We start from the raw sequence: 15,123 nt of genomic DNA, 5'->3' as shown, positions 1-15,123 counted from the left end.
GAGCAGCCTTCCACAGTTTTGCCCCATGCTAAAGTGTAGCGCCAATTTGTTAGGGAATTTGATGCTCTTGTTCATATAGCCCAAGCACAAGGAGAGGTTTCTAAGAACAGTTTCCTGGGTTGGCTGTTCATCCCAAGTTCCATCCGGTCTCAGGTACTTCAATGTGGACATGCTTCAAGGATGGCCACTCACCCAGCGATTGCCAGGACCCTCGAGTTCATCAAGAGAAGATAGGGTGGCCTGGAATGGTGAGAGAAGTCCGACAATACGTGCAGGCCTGCGAGGTTCACCCTGTATAAAGAGCCCTGAACCCAACTTCAAGGGCTCCTTCACCCCAAGCCTATTCCGGACAGACCATGGATATCAATATGGACTTTGTCACAAGTCTTCCTTCTTTCAAGGGGAAGAACATCGGCATGGTAATTGTCAGTCACTTTTAAAAAGCATGCAAATTCACTGCTTTGGACAAGCTACAATTTGTGGCAGATTCGGCCAAGGTTGTACTGCACCAAGTCTTCAGATCCATGGATTTCAGGTGGACATTGTGTCAGATCACGACTTGTGTTTCTGTAAGGTGTTCTGTAGGCTGAGTCTTTCCTCTGGATTTCACCCACAGTCCAATGGTCAGATGGAGCAGATGAGCCAAGATTTGGAAGAAACCCTTAGATACCTGACCTCAAAAAGACCTAATGAGTGGTGCAATCATTTGATGTGGACAGAGGTTGCCCACAGCATTTTACAACATTCTCTGCAAGGGATGTCCCCATTCAAATGCCAAATTGGGTATTCTCTGCCACTCTTTCCTGAGCAGGAAGACATGGCTGGGGTTCCTGTGCCAAAGATTTCATCCAGTGCTGCAAAGAGAAATGGAGAGCAAGGGAGAATTTGATGGCTTCTATCTGAAAGGCTGAAGACAAGGTAAGCCGAAGGAGAAGACAGAGACCCACTTTGCAGCCTGAGCAACAGGTCTGCCTATCTACTCAGGATTTGCCTTTCCAGATGGAATCTAGAAATTTGACACCCAGGTTCATTGGACTCTTCAAGGTTCCAGGAAAGTAAACTCGGTGGCTTACACTTTGCAGCTCCCCTAGAACCTCAAGATCAATCCCACTTGTCTAGTTTTCTCCTCACAAGGTGACACGTCAAACAAAGTTTTTCACTGTACCTCAGTAAATGTGAAAATAATAAACCAGATGCCAGGTAGCAACATCAATGTAAGTTACTGTTATTACTCTTTGCGAAATGCTGAAGAACGTGCCATCTGCTAGCCCACTTAATTAAGACTGGGTGAGGGAAAGGTGAGGAGCTCTGAGTGAATTGTGAGCCATATTCTGCTGTCTTTTACAGAGTTGTACCAGCTAAGCATGCTGGAAACGGCAGCCATCGGAACAACAGTGGGCAGGGTGAAGGCTGAGGAGACTGACCTGGGACAAAACTCAGAGATGACCTACACGGTCAAAGTGCAAGAGAGCTCTGATAGGTTCAGTGTCATCACAGACCCAGACGCACAGGGAGGGATAATCATTCTCAAGAAGGTGAGTGTTTGCCAACGAGGACCTCTAACCTAGAGGCTGATCCAGTTCTATTCTGAGCTTGCTTCATCTAGTGCATGAAAAGCAAGATACAATGTCAGACTTCCCTTTGACTTTGATCCAGATATTGGAGAGTTGCATACACAAAATTGCCATGGGTGTAGAGTGGTTAAAGTACTAGAATTCTATCCAGAGCCTGAGATTATTGCTTTAGAAATGTGAATTCAGAGTCAACCATGATAATGAGGTAATTTAAAGCCAAGTGAAAATAAAACTAGAACAAGTGGTATTACTAATGGTAACTAAGTACGAGTGGATGGTTATTAAACCACAGAGAATTTGCAATTCTTATACAACCTGGCTTGTGTTCTTCCATTGTGATCAATTTCAACCTGCCTTTGAAATGGGCTAACAAACCAAACCATCAGGCAATTCAGAGGATTGATTAGGATAAGAATAATGTCTTCTTCAATTTGCAAGAAGATTAAGGGAAACCTGCAGGCTGTTTGGTGTTCCCAAGTCTCATTTGAAAAATGTCAGTTATTTATCGAGAAGAGATTAGAATTGATTTACCATATTTAATTTTGGTCACTGTCTGCTTTCCAGTTGAAACATTATAAGTTTTATAATTCTTCACAACATTAGTTACCAAATAGGTCAAGGAATAAGAAATGAGAATCAAATCTGCAGCTACTGAAAATTTCATCTTTTAACAGCAAGGACCCTTGACTTTGTTACCCCACTACATTAACGCCCAAGAGAGGCCAGACCAAAACAGTGTGAGGAATTGGGATATGCCAGACTAGTACAGTGGGAGGTGGCTGCCCTTGGGCTCAGTGACACAGAAGGCCATGGATAGTTTTACTCTGCATCTTGTTTTGATTCCCTTGACGGAGAACAGTGTGACGGGTACACTGAAACCAAGTGGAAAGTGAAGGTCAATCCCTCAACATTAGCAACAAACTCCACCATTTTCAGCATGAAAGCACTATTAGCAATGTTCAGCTGCTGTTGACCTGAGTGTATTGAGCACTATTCCCACCATACCATTTACTGCATGTACCTGGGACAAGCACACAGAGAAGTGTTGCACTGTGTCACCTTTAGCAAAATGAAGATGGACTGAGTTATAGAGAGAGGTTGTATAGTTCAGGACATCTTTTTGTTAGAGATTGAGATATAATACATAAACTATAAAATTTTATGAAAGGCATAGATAGGGTGAATGAGACAGTCATCGGCAGGAAATTGAAAGCTATTGAGGAGATCAAGAGCATGCGAAGTGTTGCAGATGGGACGGGACTGAACCAAGGGAGATAGAATGGTGTTGTGGTATGCAGACACGAGTTCAGTGGGGCAGGAGCAGGCAGAACCAATGGACCTACCCGGACAGTCAGGTTTGTGGATCTTGGGTGGGAGGGAGAAATGAGCAGTGTACGGTAAGGGAATGCTGAGTTTGATGGTAGTGGTAGGGAGTTCTCGAGAGTCGATGAGGTTGCTGATAGTGTCAGAGACAATATTCTGATGGCCCTGGAGTGGGGTCCTTCTCAAGGGTTAAGTAAGGGGAAGAGTCTGAGAGTTACCGCATGTCCTCAGTAAGATAGAGGTCAGTCCGCTTCACTACAACAGCACCCCTTTGTCTGTGAGGTTGATGGTAAGGTTGGGATTGGTGCAGAGACAGTAGGCAGTGCATTCATAGGGGGTAAGGTTTAAAGAGGAGCGAGGAATGCAAAAGTCAAGCTGGCTGATGTCATGTTGGCAATTGGAGATGCAAAGATCCAGAGCAGGCAGAGAACCAGAGTAGGGTGTCTAAGAAGAGGAGGACGGTTGGAGACTGGAGAAGGGGACATCAGTGCAGAGTAGGGAATTCTTGCCAAAGAAGTGGACTCGGAGATGGAAGTGAAGGAAAAAGAGCTTGGCGTCATGGCAGGGATGGGACTCACTGAGGTGCGGGCGAAGCGGGAAAAGGTAAGGTGAGGACAGGACGCTCCACCTCAGAGAAGGGAAGGTCAAAGGGAATGGTGAAGCACAGCAGGGATTAAGGCTGGGATCAGAGGGGGAAGGAGAGTTGCTAGTATCAGAGGATGGTCAGGGAAGACAGGGTGGGAGGAAGTTGAAGGCTCTGAAGACACAAGTGGTGATGGGGAAGCTTGACAGAATGCAAAATGATGTTTCAAATAATAGCAGTAATCAGAGGAGATAATTAACCAACCTTGTATTAGTTGCTATATCTGTAGCCATAAATTCATGCAGTGTAGGAATAAGCCTTTCAACCTGTCTTGTGTATGCTGATCATCCAGTACCTACCTGCAGTAAACCTCTGCACCAGCACTCACTGTAGCCTGTAATCTTTCTCCTTGACAAAGGTGCTTCTTCAATGTTCAATGATTATTGTTCTCCCTCATCTTTTCAGGCACTGTGTTCCATTTCCACTGGTCTCCAAATTTGAGCAAGGACGTTCTAGCTATTCAGGGAGTGCAGCGTAGGTTCACGAGGTTAATTCCTGGGATGGCGGGACTGTCATATGTTGAAAGATTGGAGCGAATGGGCTTGTATACACTGGAATTTAGAAGGATGAGAGAGGATCTGATTAAAACATATAAGATTATTAAGGGATTGGACATGCTACAGGCAGGAAACATGCTCCCGATGTTGGGGGAGTCCAGAACCAGAGGCCACAGTTTAAGAATTAGGGGTAGACCATTTAGAACGGAGTTGAGGAAAAACTTTTTCACACAGAGGTTTGTGGTTCTGTGGAATGCTCTGCCTCAGAAGGCAGTGGAGGCCAACTCTCTGGATTCTTTCAAGAAGGAGTTAGACATAGCTCTTAAAAATAGTGGAGTCAAAGGATATGGGGAGAAGGCAAGAAAAGGGTACTGATTGTGGATGATCATCCATGATCACAGTGAATGGCAGTGCTGGCTCAAAGGGCTGAATGGCCTACTCCTGCATCTATTGTCTATTGTCTATTAGGCAGTTATCCTCTGACTGAAGGTTACCTTCTTCAGATCATCATGCTCTTCCTATAATGCAGTGAACAGCACTGCACATAGAATTTCAACTGTGAGGAAACCAAACTTTTATAACATTGTACCAGCACCTCACTTCTGTAACAGTTAATCAAGTTCAAGTTAAGGATTATTGTCATTCAGCTGCACACACATATGCAGCTAAAGAAAGCATCTTTCCGCTGGGGCCAAGGTGCAAAACCCAGTATATATAGTCACATATAGCACATATAGTTATGATCCAGCAAGTGCAGTCCAAAGACGTATTGGTTAGTAGGTTACTCGGTCATTGTAAATTGTTTTGTGATTAGGCTAGGGTTAAATAGATGGGTTGTTGGCCGCTGCAGCTCATTTGGCTGGAAGAGCCTGTTCCACACTATTTCTCTGAGTAAATAAAATGTAAGTTATTGTCATTCAACCATTCACATGTATACAGCTAAATGAAACATTGTTTCTCTGAGGCCAAAGTACAAACACAGCACATATAGAAAAGTTATGATCCAACACATACAGTCACAAAATAAGCAACACACATCATAGTTGCTGGTGAACGCAGCAGGCCAGGCAGCATCTCTAGGAAGAGGTACAGTCGACGTTTCAGGCCGAGACCCTTCGTCAGGACTAACGATGTGACGATTTTTGATGTGTGTTGCTTGAATTTCCAGCATCTGCAGAATTCCTGTTGTTTGCAGTCACAAAATAATATTAGCTCAAGTCCATGAGTGTTATGGCCTGAATATTGGCAGGTTGTCATTAAGTGTGAGGTACATGTTTGTGGAAGACAGTATAATATTCCTGCCACTGTTATTATAATGCTTATAATAAAACAAGCAGTCATATCAATATGCAAAACAGTAGCAATAAAAGATGAAAAGGGACCCGTCAAGGATGAGAGTGTATCTGTGGAACTCCACTGGTCAAGATCTTCCAAACTTAAAAGCAGTCCTCCACCATCTGTATCCTATTAACAAAACAATATTCTCTCAGACACTAACTTTGTCAACCAATCTTCCATGTTACCCTTTTCAAAGACCTTAGTGAAGACCACATGAAGCACAACCACACTGCACTTACCAACATAATGTTAACTCCTCAAAAATTCAGTTAAATGAGTCAGACAGGACCCGGTAATTCATTACCTTTCCAAGGGCAGTCTAATCCTGAATTTTTTCTCTGAGAATTTTCTCTCAGAATTTTTTCCAATTATTTTCCCGTCACTGACATTTAAAGTTTAAAGTAAATTTTATTATCAGAGTACGTACGTGTCACCACATGCAAACCTGAAAGTCTTTTTTCTGTGGACATACATAGCAAATCTATCGAACAGAATCTGTAAAGAGTAAATTGACAACAAACTGTGCAAATGCAGACAGCAATAAGTAACAAGAGCATGAAATAACAAAATAAAGAATCCTTAAAGTAAGATCATCAGAAGTAGGATGAGTGTAGTTTTCCTCTTTTGTTCGAGAGCCTGATGGTTGAGGGGTAGTAACTGTTCTTGAGGAATGTCTGGCAGCTCTTGGGCTGTATTCCCTGGAGTTCAGGAGAATGACGGGGGATCTCATAGAAGCATTCCGAATATTAAAAGGCCTGAACAGATTAGAAATAGCAAAGTTATTTCCCATGATAGGGGAGTCCAGGACAAGAGGGCACGACTTCAGGATTGAAGGACATCCATTTAATACAGAGATGTGGAGAAGTTACTTTAGTCAGAGGGTGGTAAGTCTATGGAATTTGCTGCCATGAGCGGCTGTGGAGGTCAAGTCACTGAGTGCGTTTAAGGCGGAGATAGATAGATTCTTGATTAGCCAGGGCATCAAAGGGTATGGGGATAAGGCAGGTGAGTGGGGATGACTGGAAGAATTGGATCAGCCCACGATTGAATGGTGGAGCAGACTCGATGGCCCAAATGGCCTACTTCTGCTCCTATATCTTGTAGTCTTCTGAGCCTGGTGGTGTGAGTCCTGAGGCACCTGTACCTTCTAACTGATGGCAGCAGTGAGAGGAGAGCAACAGATGAACTAATCTATGTTTAGCTAGCTTATCCATGTATATCTTAGACCATAAGACATAGGAGAATAGGCCAGATGATTATACGGAAAGCAGGGAAGAACGTTGCTACATCTTTGGCAATAATCTTTGCATCCTCACTTGCCACAGGATTAGTACCCGATGACTAGAGGATGGCAAAAAAAAAATTCCTTTGTTCAAGGAAAGGAGTAAGGGTAGCTCTGGGAATTACAGTTCAGTCTTATTTCAATAGGTTTCAATAGGTACATTTAATGTCAGAGAAATGTATACAATATACATCCTGAAATTCTTTTTCTTCGCAAACATCAACAAAAACAGAGGTGTGCTCCAAAGAATGAATGACAGTTAAATGTTAGAACCCCAAAACTACACCCTCAGCTCCCCCTCTCATGCATAAGCAGCAGCAAAGTGACGATCTCCCCTCCCCCACCAGCAAAAAAGCGTCTGCACCCTCCACCTGAGCACTCAAGAGTGCAGCAAAGCATCAATAAAGACAGAGACTTGCAGTACTCCAAAGGCTAATTCAATATACCACAAGCTCTCTTTCTCTCTAATAAGGGAAAAGGAGGTGTCCTGTTTCACAGTGAGAGGGGAAACATAACAAGCAACTCACTGATGTACAATGTTAAAAGTCTGTTGCATTGCTTTTTCCAAGCTCTGTGCCTAAAGAACTCGGGTCTCTGGGCACACAGCCAGCAGCCAGCTCGCTGCTTTCTATCTTCCGTGTACTCCCACAAGAGTGGTGGGCAAATGATTTGAGAGGATTCTTAGAGACAGAATTTATGAGTAGTTGGAGAAGCATAGTCTGATTAGTGAAAGGCACGAACCTGATTGAGGATGTGACAAAGCACATTGATGAAGGTACAACAGTAGATGTGGTGTATATGGATTTTAGCAAGGTGTTTCATGTGGTTCCCCATGTAGAGTCTTTCAGAAAGTCCAGGGAAACTTGGTTCTGCAGGATCTGTTCTGGGACTTTTAAACTTGTGATCTTTATAAATAACTTGGACAAGGAAGTGAAAAGGTAGGTTAGTAAATTTGCAGATGACACAAAGGTTGGTGGAGTTGTGGATGTGTGGGGGAATGTTGTAGCTTGCAACTGGACATTGACAAAATGTAGATCTGGGCTGAGGAGTGGTAGATGGAGTTTGACCTGGAAAAATGTGAAGGGATTCATGTTGGAAGGTTGAATTTGAAGGTGGAATATAGGGTTAATGGCAGGATTCTTGGCAGTGCTGAGGAAGAAAGGGATCTTGTGGTCTATGTCCATAGATCACTCAAAGTTGCCGTGCAAGCTGATAGTGTTGTTAAGAAGGCCTATAGTGTTTTGGCCTTCATTAGTCAGGGGATTCAGATCAAGAACTGCAAACCAATGTTGAATCTCTATGAAACCCTGGTTAGACCACACTTGGAATATTATACTCAGTTCTGGTCACCTTATTATGGGAAAGCTGTGGAAGCTTTAAAAAGCTTCCGTGTCTACGCCCACCTGGACAAGCCAGCAAGCACTGTGAGGATCATGTTTTTTGACTTCTCCAGTGCATTCAACACCATCTGCCCTGCTCTGCTGGTGGAGAAGCTGACAGTGATTCAGGTGGATGCTTTCCTGGAGTCATGGATTCTTGATTACCTGACTGGCAGACCACAGTACATGTGCTTGCAACACTGTGTGTCCAACAGAGTGACCAGCAGCACTGGGGCTCCACAGGGGACTGTCTTGTCTCCCTTTCTCTTCACCATTTACACCTTGGACTTCAACTACTGCGCAGAGTCTTGTCATCTTCAGAAGTTTACTGATGACTCTGCCATAGTTGGATGCATCAGCAAGGGAGATGAGGCTGAGTACAGGGCTAAGGTAGGAAACTTTGTCACATGGTGTGAGCAGAATTATCTGCAGCTTAATGTGAAAAAGACTAAGGAGCTGGTGGTAGACCTGAGGAGAGCTAAGGTACCGGCGACCCCTGTTTCCATCCAAGGGGTCAGTGTGGACATGGTGGAGGATTACAAATACCTGGGGGTACGAATTGACAATAAACTGGACTGGTCAAAGAACACTGAGGCTGTCTAGAAGAAGGGTCAGAGCCGTCTCTATTTCCTGATGAGACTGAGGTCCTTTAACATCTGCCGGACGATGCTGAGGATGTTCTATGAGTCTGTGGTGGCCAGTGATATCATGTTTGCTGTTGTGTGCTGGGGCAGCAGGCTGAGGGTAGCAGACACAAACAGAATCAACAAAATCATTCGTGAGGCCAGTGATGTTGCGGGGATGGAGTTGGACTCTCTGACGGTGGTGTCTGAAAAGAGGATGCTGTCCAAGTTGCATGCCATCTTGGACAATGTCTCCCATCCACTACATGATGTACTGGTTGGGCACAGGAGTACATTCAGCCAGAGACTCTTTCCACCGAGATGCAACACAGAGCGTCATAGGAAGTCATTCCTGCCTGTGGCCATCAAACTTTACAACTCCTCCCGTGGAGGGTCAGACACCCTGAGCCAATAGGCTCATCCTGGACTTATTTCCTGGCATAATTTACATATTACTATTTAACTATTTATGGTTCTATTACTATTTAATTATTTATGGTGCAACTGTAACGAAAACCAATTTCCCTCAGGATCAATAAAGTATGACAATGACTATGACTATGACTATGAGGGTGCAGAGGAGATTTATCAAAGTTCAAAGTAAATTTAATATCAAAGTATGTGTACCATATACAACCAGCAAATGTTCAATGTGTAAAAAAAGAACAAATAGTGCAAACTATAAAAAAGGTAAATAAATAATTCTCAAAAAATGAACCGCTGAGACCCCGAAAGTTAATGCGCAGCCACAGAGCCAGTTCAGCACTGAGGCATGTGAAACAGGCCCAGGAGCACAATGCCTGCAGGCCACTGCTCAGAGCCAGCTCGGCGCTAAGACAAGAGAACCCGGTCCAGGAGCCTGACGGCTACGGTTCACAGCGGCGGAGTCCATACTTTAGCGCTAGCGTGAATAAAGCCAAATATCCAATAAATACTCCCAAACCTGCCACTGTGGACCCAGGACTCCTGCATCACCCACCCAATGGTAATAGAGAGAAGAGAAAGAGAGAGAGAGAGAGAGAGAGAGAGAGAGAGAGAGAGAGAGAGAGAGAGAGAGAGAGAGAGAGAGAGAGAGAGAGAGAGAGAGAGAGAGAGAGGTCAAACTCAGGCAGAGGATATGGGCTCAGGTGGAGGGGAATCCTGGCTGACACAGAGATGTGAACTGAATACCGGTTGAACCTCTGCCTTCCATCTTGACTCCTTTATTTTTTCATTTTGGCTCGTCACTTAAATCAATGAACTGTCACTTCATTTCTTGCTCTCAGGCCCTGGCATTCCAATCAGGGAGCCCAAGGCTTTCTGCCTCAACAATGGCTATGATGGTGGCCCTATGTGCATTCACGTGAGTCCTGATACTGTTTTGACTGGAGGGTATGTCTGGTGAAGATAGACTGAGCAAGCTAGGGTTTTCTCATTTTCAACACCAATCTCACTTGAGCTGGTGAATAACGCAGGGCTTTATAATGAAGGAGAACCTTGCTTTGCTTTTCTTTGCATTTGGATGTCAAAATGTTACAGCTCTCCACAAAATCCTCCAGTTGTGGCCCCCTTCGCAGGTAATGCTAGCTTGATCCATGGTGATGTATTGAAGAAAGTAACATAAGTAGACTGGATATAAATGGCCTTGGAGATCATGCACAAATTCTCAGAACACAACAACAAGCAGGGAGATCATGATCGATACAAATCATTCTCATGTTGTTTATCCCTTTGAGCTGTATGTCCTTTGTGTCTATGATGGAAGATTTAGGGAGCCCATCTGAATAACATTTAATGCTATTTTTGGTAATCCTTGTCAAACTTGCTCTGAAGCTCCTCCCTCTCTCTCTCTCTGAATCTCTGTGGCTTCAACAGATTTTCATAACTTTCTTATTTCATAAACATCTGGTTTGAAAAATTGCCTTGCAGCAGAATGCATAACCAGATTCCAATATTGATTTTGCTAGGTCTTAGCCATTTGATATATTCAGCTCCACCTCGGAAAGCAAGGCTGTAGTTATGGTAACAGAAGCTGTTGTTATAGTTTTTCTGTAAATACACCAAAATGCAGAAACAAGCAGCAGAAATTTATAACTTCACAATAAAAAAAGCACACAAAGGAAAACTTCAATAAAAGTGGACAAAAACAAGTGATGCCCTGATATACAGTTGAAACGTATCTCCATGTCAGTTGGGTATCCTTCTTCAGTCCAATAATGACTTCTTCCCTGCATGCAGCTATCTCTCTCCATCAGTTCTTCATCAATGTCCAGTATTGCTCACCTTAAGCACGATGCTATGAGTGTTAGTATTCCCACTAAAAAGGAAACCCTTGACTCCTGGTCAAGTTGTGGCTGTGCCTCTGGTTAGGTCAGGCGTAGAATCCACAAACCACTGAATTCACTTCAAGGCCATGGGAATGAAAACAGAGGAAGTAGGCTCCATTTTATATCATTAATTGTGGCCAAAAATAATGCCTTTAATCATTTAAAATGTAAAATGTCTGAATTATTTTCTTTAAATATAGAATGGATTAAATTATTAAATGTTAGCAGTTTTTAAATGTTTCTGAATGTTTACAACATCCAGAAATAAAAATGACCTTATTGGTTTGACAGTCAGCTAAACTATGTCAGAGTTATAGTATTACGCAGCTGTACTCCACAGACGCAGGCCCTTCTGCCCAACACATTTTCACTAACCCTTTTTTCTCGTCTATACTAATCTCTTTGCGTACACTAGGACTGTATCTTTCTGTGCCTTGCCTATCCAAGTACTTGTATCAAATCTCTTTAAAGATAGTGATTGTTTCTGATTTCACCATATCCTCTGGCAACACATCCTAGATATCACGAACAAGAGAAAATCTGCAGATGCTGGAAATCCAAGCTACACACACAATATGCTGGAGGAACTCAGCAGGCCAGGCAATATCTATGGAATATAGTACTGCCAATGTTTCAGGCTGAGACCCTTCATCAGGACTGGAAAAAAGTTGAGAAATCAGAGTAAGAAAGCGGGGGAAGGGGAGGAAGAGTCATTAGATAGTAGGTGAAACAGGGAAGGGTAGGGGGTGAAGTAAAGAGCTAGGAATTTGATTGATAAAAGAGATAGAGGGCTGGAGAAGGGGGAATCTGATAGGAGAGGGCAGAAGACCATGGGAGAAAGAAAAGGGGGAGGAGCACCAGAGGGAGGTGATTGGCAGATAAAGCGAGAGACGGGAAAGGGAATGTGGAATGAAGAAGGGTGGGGGAAATTACCAGAAGAAATCGACGTTCATGCCATCAGTTTGGAGGCTACCCAGAAGGAATATAAGCTGTTGCTCCCACGACCCATGTGTGACCTTATCGCAGCAGTAGAGGAGGCCATAGATTGATATGTCAGAATGGGAATGGGAAGTGCGATAAAAATGGGTGGCCACTGGAAGATCCTGATCTTTATGGCAGATAGAGCTTGGCGAAGTGGGCTCCCAATCTGCGTGGGGTCTCCTCGATACACAGGAAGACACATCGGGGAGCACTGGATACAGTAGATGATCCCAACAGACTCACAGGTGAAGTGTTGACTCACCTGGTAGGACTGTTTGGGACCCTGAAATTCTAGATATCAAACAGAACCTGTGGATAAAAAACACTATCCCTTCAGACCCCATTTGAAACTCCTTTCCTACGCAACTCCCTTGTCCATTCGTCCTCCCCGTCCCTTCCCACTGATCTCCCACCCGGCACTTATCCTTGTAAGCGGAACAAGTACTACACATGCCCTTACACTTCCTCCTTCGCTACCATTCAGGGCTCCAGACAGTCCTTCCAGGTGAGGCGACACTTCACCTGTGAGTCGGCTGGGGTGATATACTGCACCCAGTTCTCCCGATGCGGCCTTCAATATATTGGCGAGACCCGACGCAGGCTGGGAGACCATTTCGCTGAACACCTACATTCTGTCCGCCAGAGAAAGCAGGATCTCCCAGTGGCCATACATTTTAATTCCATGTCCCATTCCCATTCTGATATGTCTATCCACGGCCTCCGATGAAGCCACACTCAGGTTGGAGGAACAACATCTCATATTCCGTCTGGGTAGCCTCCAACCTGATGGCATGAACATTAACTTCTCTAACTTCCGTTAATATCGCACCTCCCCTTCGTACCCCATCCCTTATTTATTTATTTGTTTGTTTGTTTGTTTTATTTATTCCCCCCCTTTTTTTCTCCCTCTGTCCCTTTCACTATAACTCCTTGCCCATCCTCTGGGCTTCCCCCCCCCCTTTCTTAATTCCTAGGCCTCCTGTCGCATGATCCTCTCCCTTCTCCAGCCTCGTATCCCTTTTGCTAATCAACTTTCCAGCTCTTAGCTCCATTCCTCCCCCTCCTGTCTTCTCCTATCACTTCAGATCTCCCACTCCCCCTCCCACTTTCAAATCTCTTATTATCTCTTCTTTCAGTTAGTCCTGACGAAGGGTCTCGGCCTGAAACGTCAACTGTACCTCTTCCTATCGATGCTGCCTGGACTGCTGTGTTCACCAGCAATTTTTGTGGGTGTTGCTAGTCCCATATGAATTTGCTGTACTCAGAGTGATAAAGTCATACAGCATGGAAACAAGCCCTTTGGCACGACTGGTCCATGTTGATAAAGATTCCTATCTAAGCTCGTCCCATTTGCCATCAGTTGCTTATCAAGCTTCTCTGGAAAATATGTAGTTGTAGTCACATGTACTACAATAGAGTGCAAAGCTTTTCGCTGTGTACCATCCAGGCAGATCGTGCCATACGTAAGTATATTGAGGTAGTAAGAAAATGGTACAACAGCTACACAGAGAGTGTAGTGCAGGTAAACAAATAAAATGTAAGGGCAACATTGAGGGAGACTTTGAGATCAAAAGTTCTTCTTTATTATGCAAGGTCCATTCATCCATTCAATAGTCTGTTATAACAGCATAATAGAAACTGTCCCTGAATCTGGTGGGGAGAGGGGAGAATTGAGTGAGTGAGACATTGGTGGATGAGAATTGAAGACACACTCATCCCCACCCCACTGTATTGTCTCATTATGTCCCTGCTTCAGCCTGGTCACTGGGTTCTGGGATGTTTCAGCTCAGAAAGTTTTACCTTATACATCTGAATTAGATAAGTTTGCAGTTACTGGTTAAGGAGCCAAAGTTATACATGTAACCAGTTTCTAAACATTAAATAGAAGCTTCCAAAAAGGGGGTGGGATAAATATTTGAAAAAGATATTGCAAGCCATTGGGGAAAGAAATGGATAATTCACAGATGGGTGGATGGATGGGGTTCAAGATTTGCTTCTAGAACAGATACACAATCCAGGGTTGTGGTCTCAGTCTGGTACACAGACAGTCTACACAATCTGGTGTGACTTTTTTTTTGTGAGATGTGTAACTGAGGTGCCATTTACTCCATAAGTCCTTACACACCATTCAAAGATCCTCTCTGGTGCCTCAAAAATTAGTTCTCAGCTAGCAAATATAATATTCATCCTGCCCATTTGTACTTGCATATGTTATTGAAAGCTCCTGATGTATCTTTCGGCTGTTATGTTACCTAAGAGTGCACTAGGATAGGTTGGTTATAAATCACTGTAGAATATGTTGAAATTATGAAGGGTACTATCAAGACTGCCTTGCTTTTTATTTGCTTGAGCTTTCTGGCTGACTTACATAAGCTTAAATAATTCTTGCCTATAAATAACTATTGGATAATTAGCAGAACTATGTACTACTGTCTCTATCAGACACAAGCTACTGCTCATTCAAAAAATGTACAAATGTCAAAGATTCAAAGGTTCTAAGTCCATTTACTAACAATGTGTGTATTATACAGCGTACAAACCTGACAATCGTCCTCCCACAGGCAACCATGAAACAAAGAAAACACCATGGAACCTGTTCAAAGAAAGTATCAAACACCCAAGCACAAGAAAGAACAATCATCCAAATGGCAAAAAGCATGCAAATGTTTATTACCAATATCTACAATTGTGTAATTTAATTTGAAATAAACACTCAGTATGAGACTGAATTAATTACAAGACGCTTCATGAATTGGATACCACTGTAAAAAATCAGATGGTTCAGCTCTATCCAAAGCTGAATTTACTAAATCATTCCCCAGCTGTGAAATACTTTGCTGATGATACTAAAAATAAAACATTAAAAGAGAGTCGAGGGATATTTATGAGGATTTTCCTGTGAACAGTAACATTTAGCTGAGGAAGCATTGACTAGAGTCATGGTATGATAGAGTAATATAGCATGGTTACAGGCCCTTCCGCCCAACCAGTCTGTACTGACCATGACACTTACCTAGCTAGTCGCAATTTCTTATGTTGGGCCTATAGCCCTCCAGACCACGCCCTCCATGTATCTATCCAAGTACTTCTTAAATGACACTATTGTACCTTCCTCAATCACTTCTGGTAGCTTGGTCCACATACTCACCACCCTCTGCATGAAAAAAGAGCTACTCA

General features: G+C 43.4%; 1 long non-coding RNA gene across 1 annotated transcript in view; it reads left to right on the top strand.

Moving 5' to 3' along the window:
- Positions 1-14,602, top strand: part of LOC134337036 (uncharacterized) — a 33,533-nt gene extending 18,931 nt beyond the window's left edge. The window contains exons 2-3 of the long non-coding RNA XR_010015916.1: positions 1,348-1,535; positions 14,478-14,602. This is a non-coding gene — a long non-coding RNA (uncharacterized LOC134337036). The remainder of the gene's footprint in view (positions 1-1,347; positions 1,536-14,477) is intronic.
- Positions 14,603-15,123: the final 521 nt, after the last annotated feature.

The sequence above is a fragment of the Mobula hypostoma genome, chromosome 2 (genome assembly GCF_963921235.1).
Source record: "Mobula hypostoma chromosome 2, sMobHyp1.1, whole genome shotgun sequence".
Classification (NCBI taxonomy): Eukaryota; Metazoa; Chordata; class Chondrichthyes; order Myliobatiformes; family Myliobatidae; genus Mobula; species Mobula hypostoma.
Note: the sequence above shows the minus strand (reverse complement) of the source record. Positions and strands in the feature narration are given on the sequence as shown.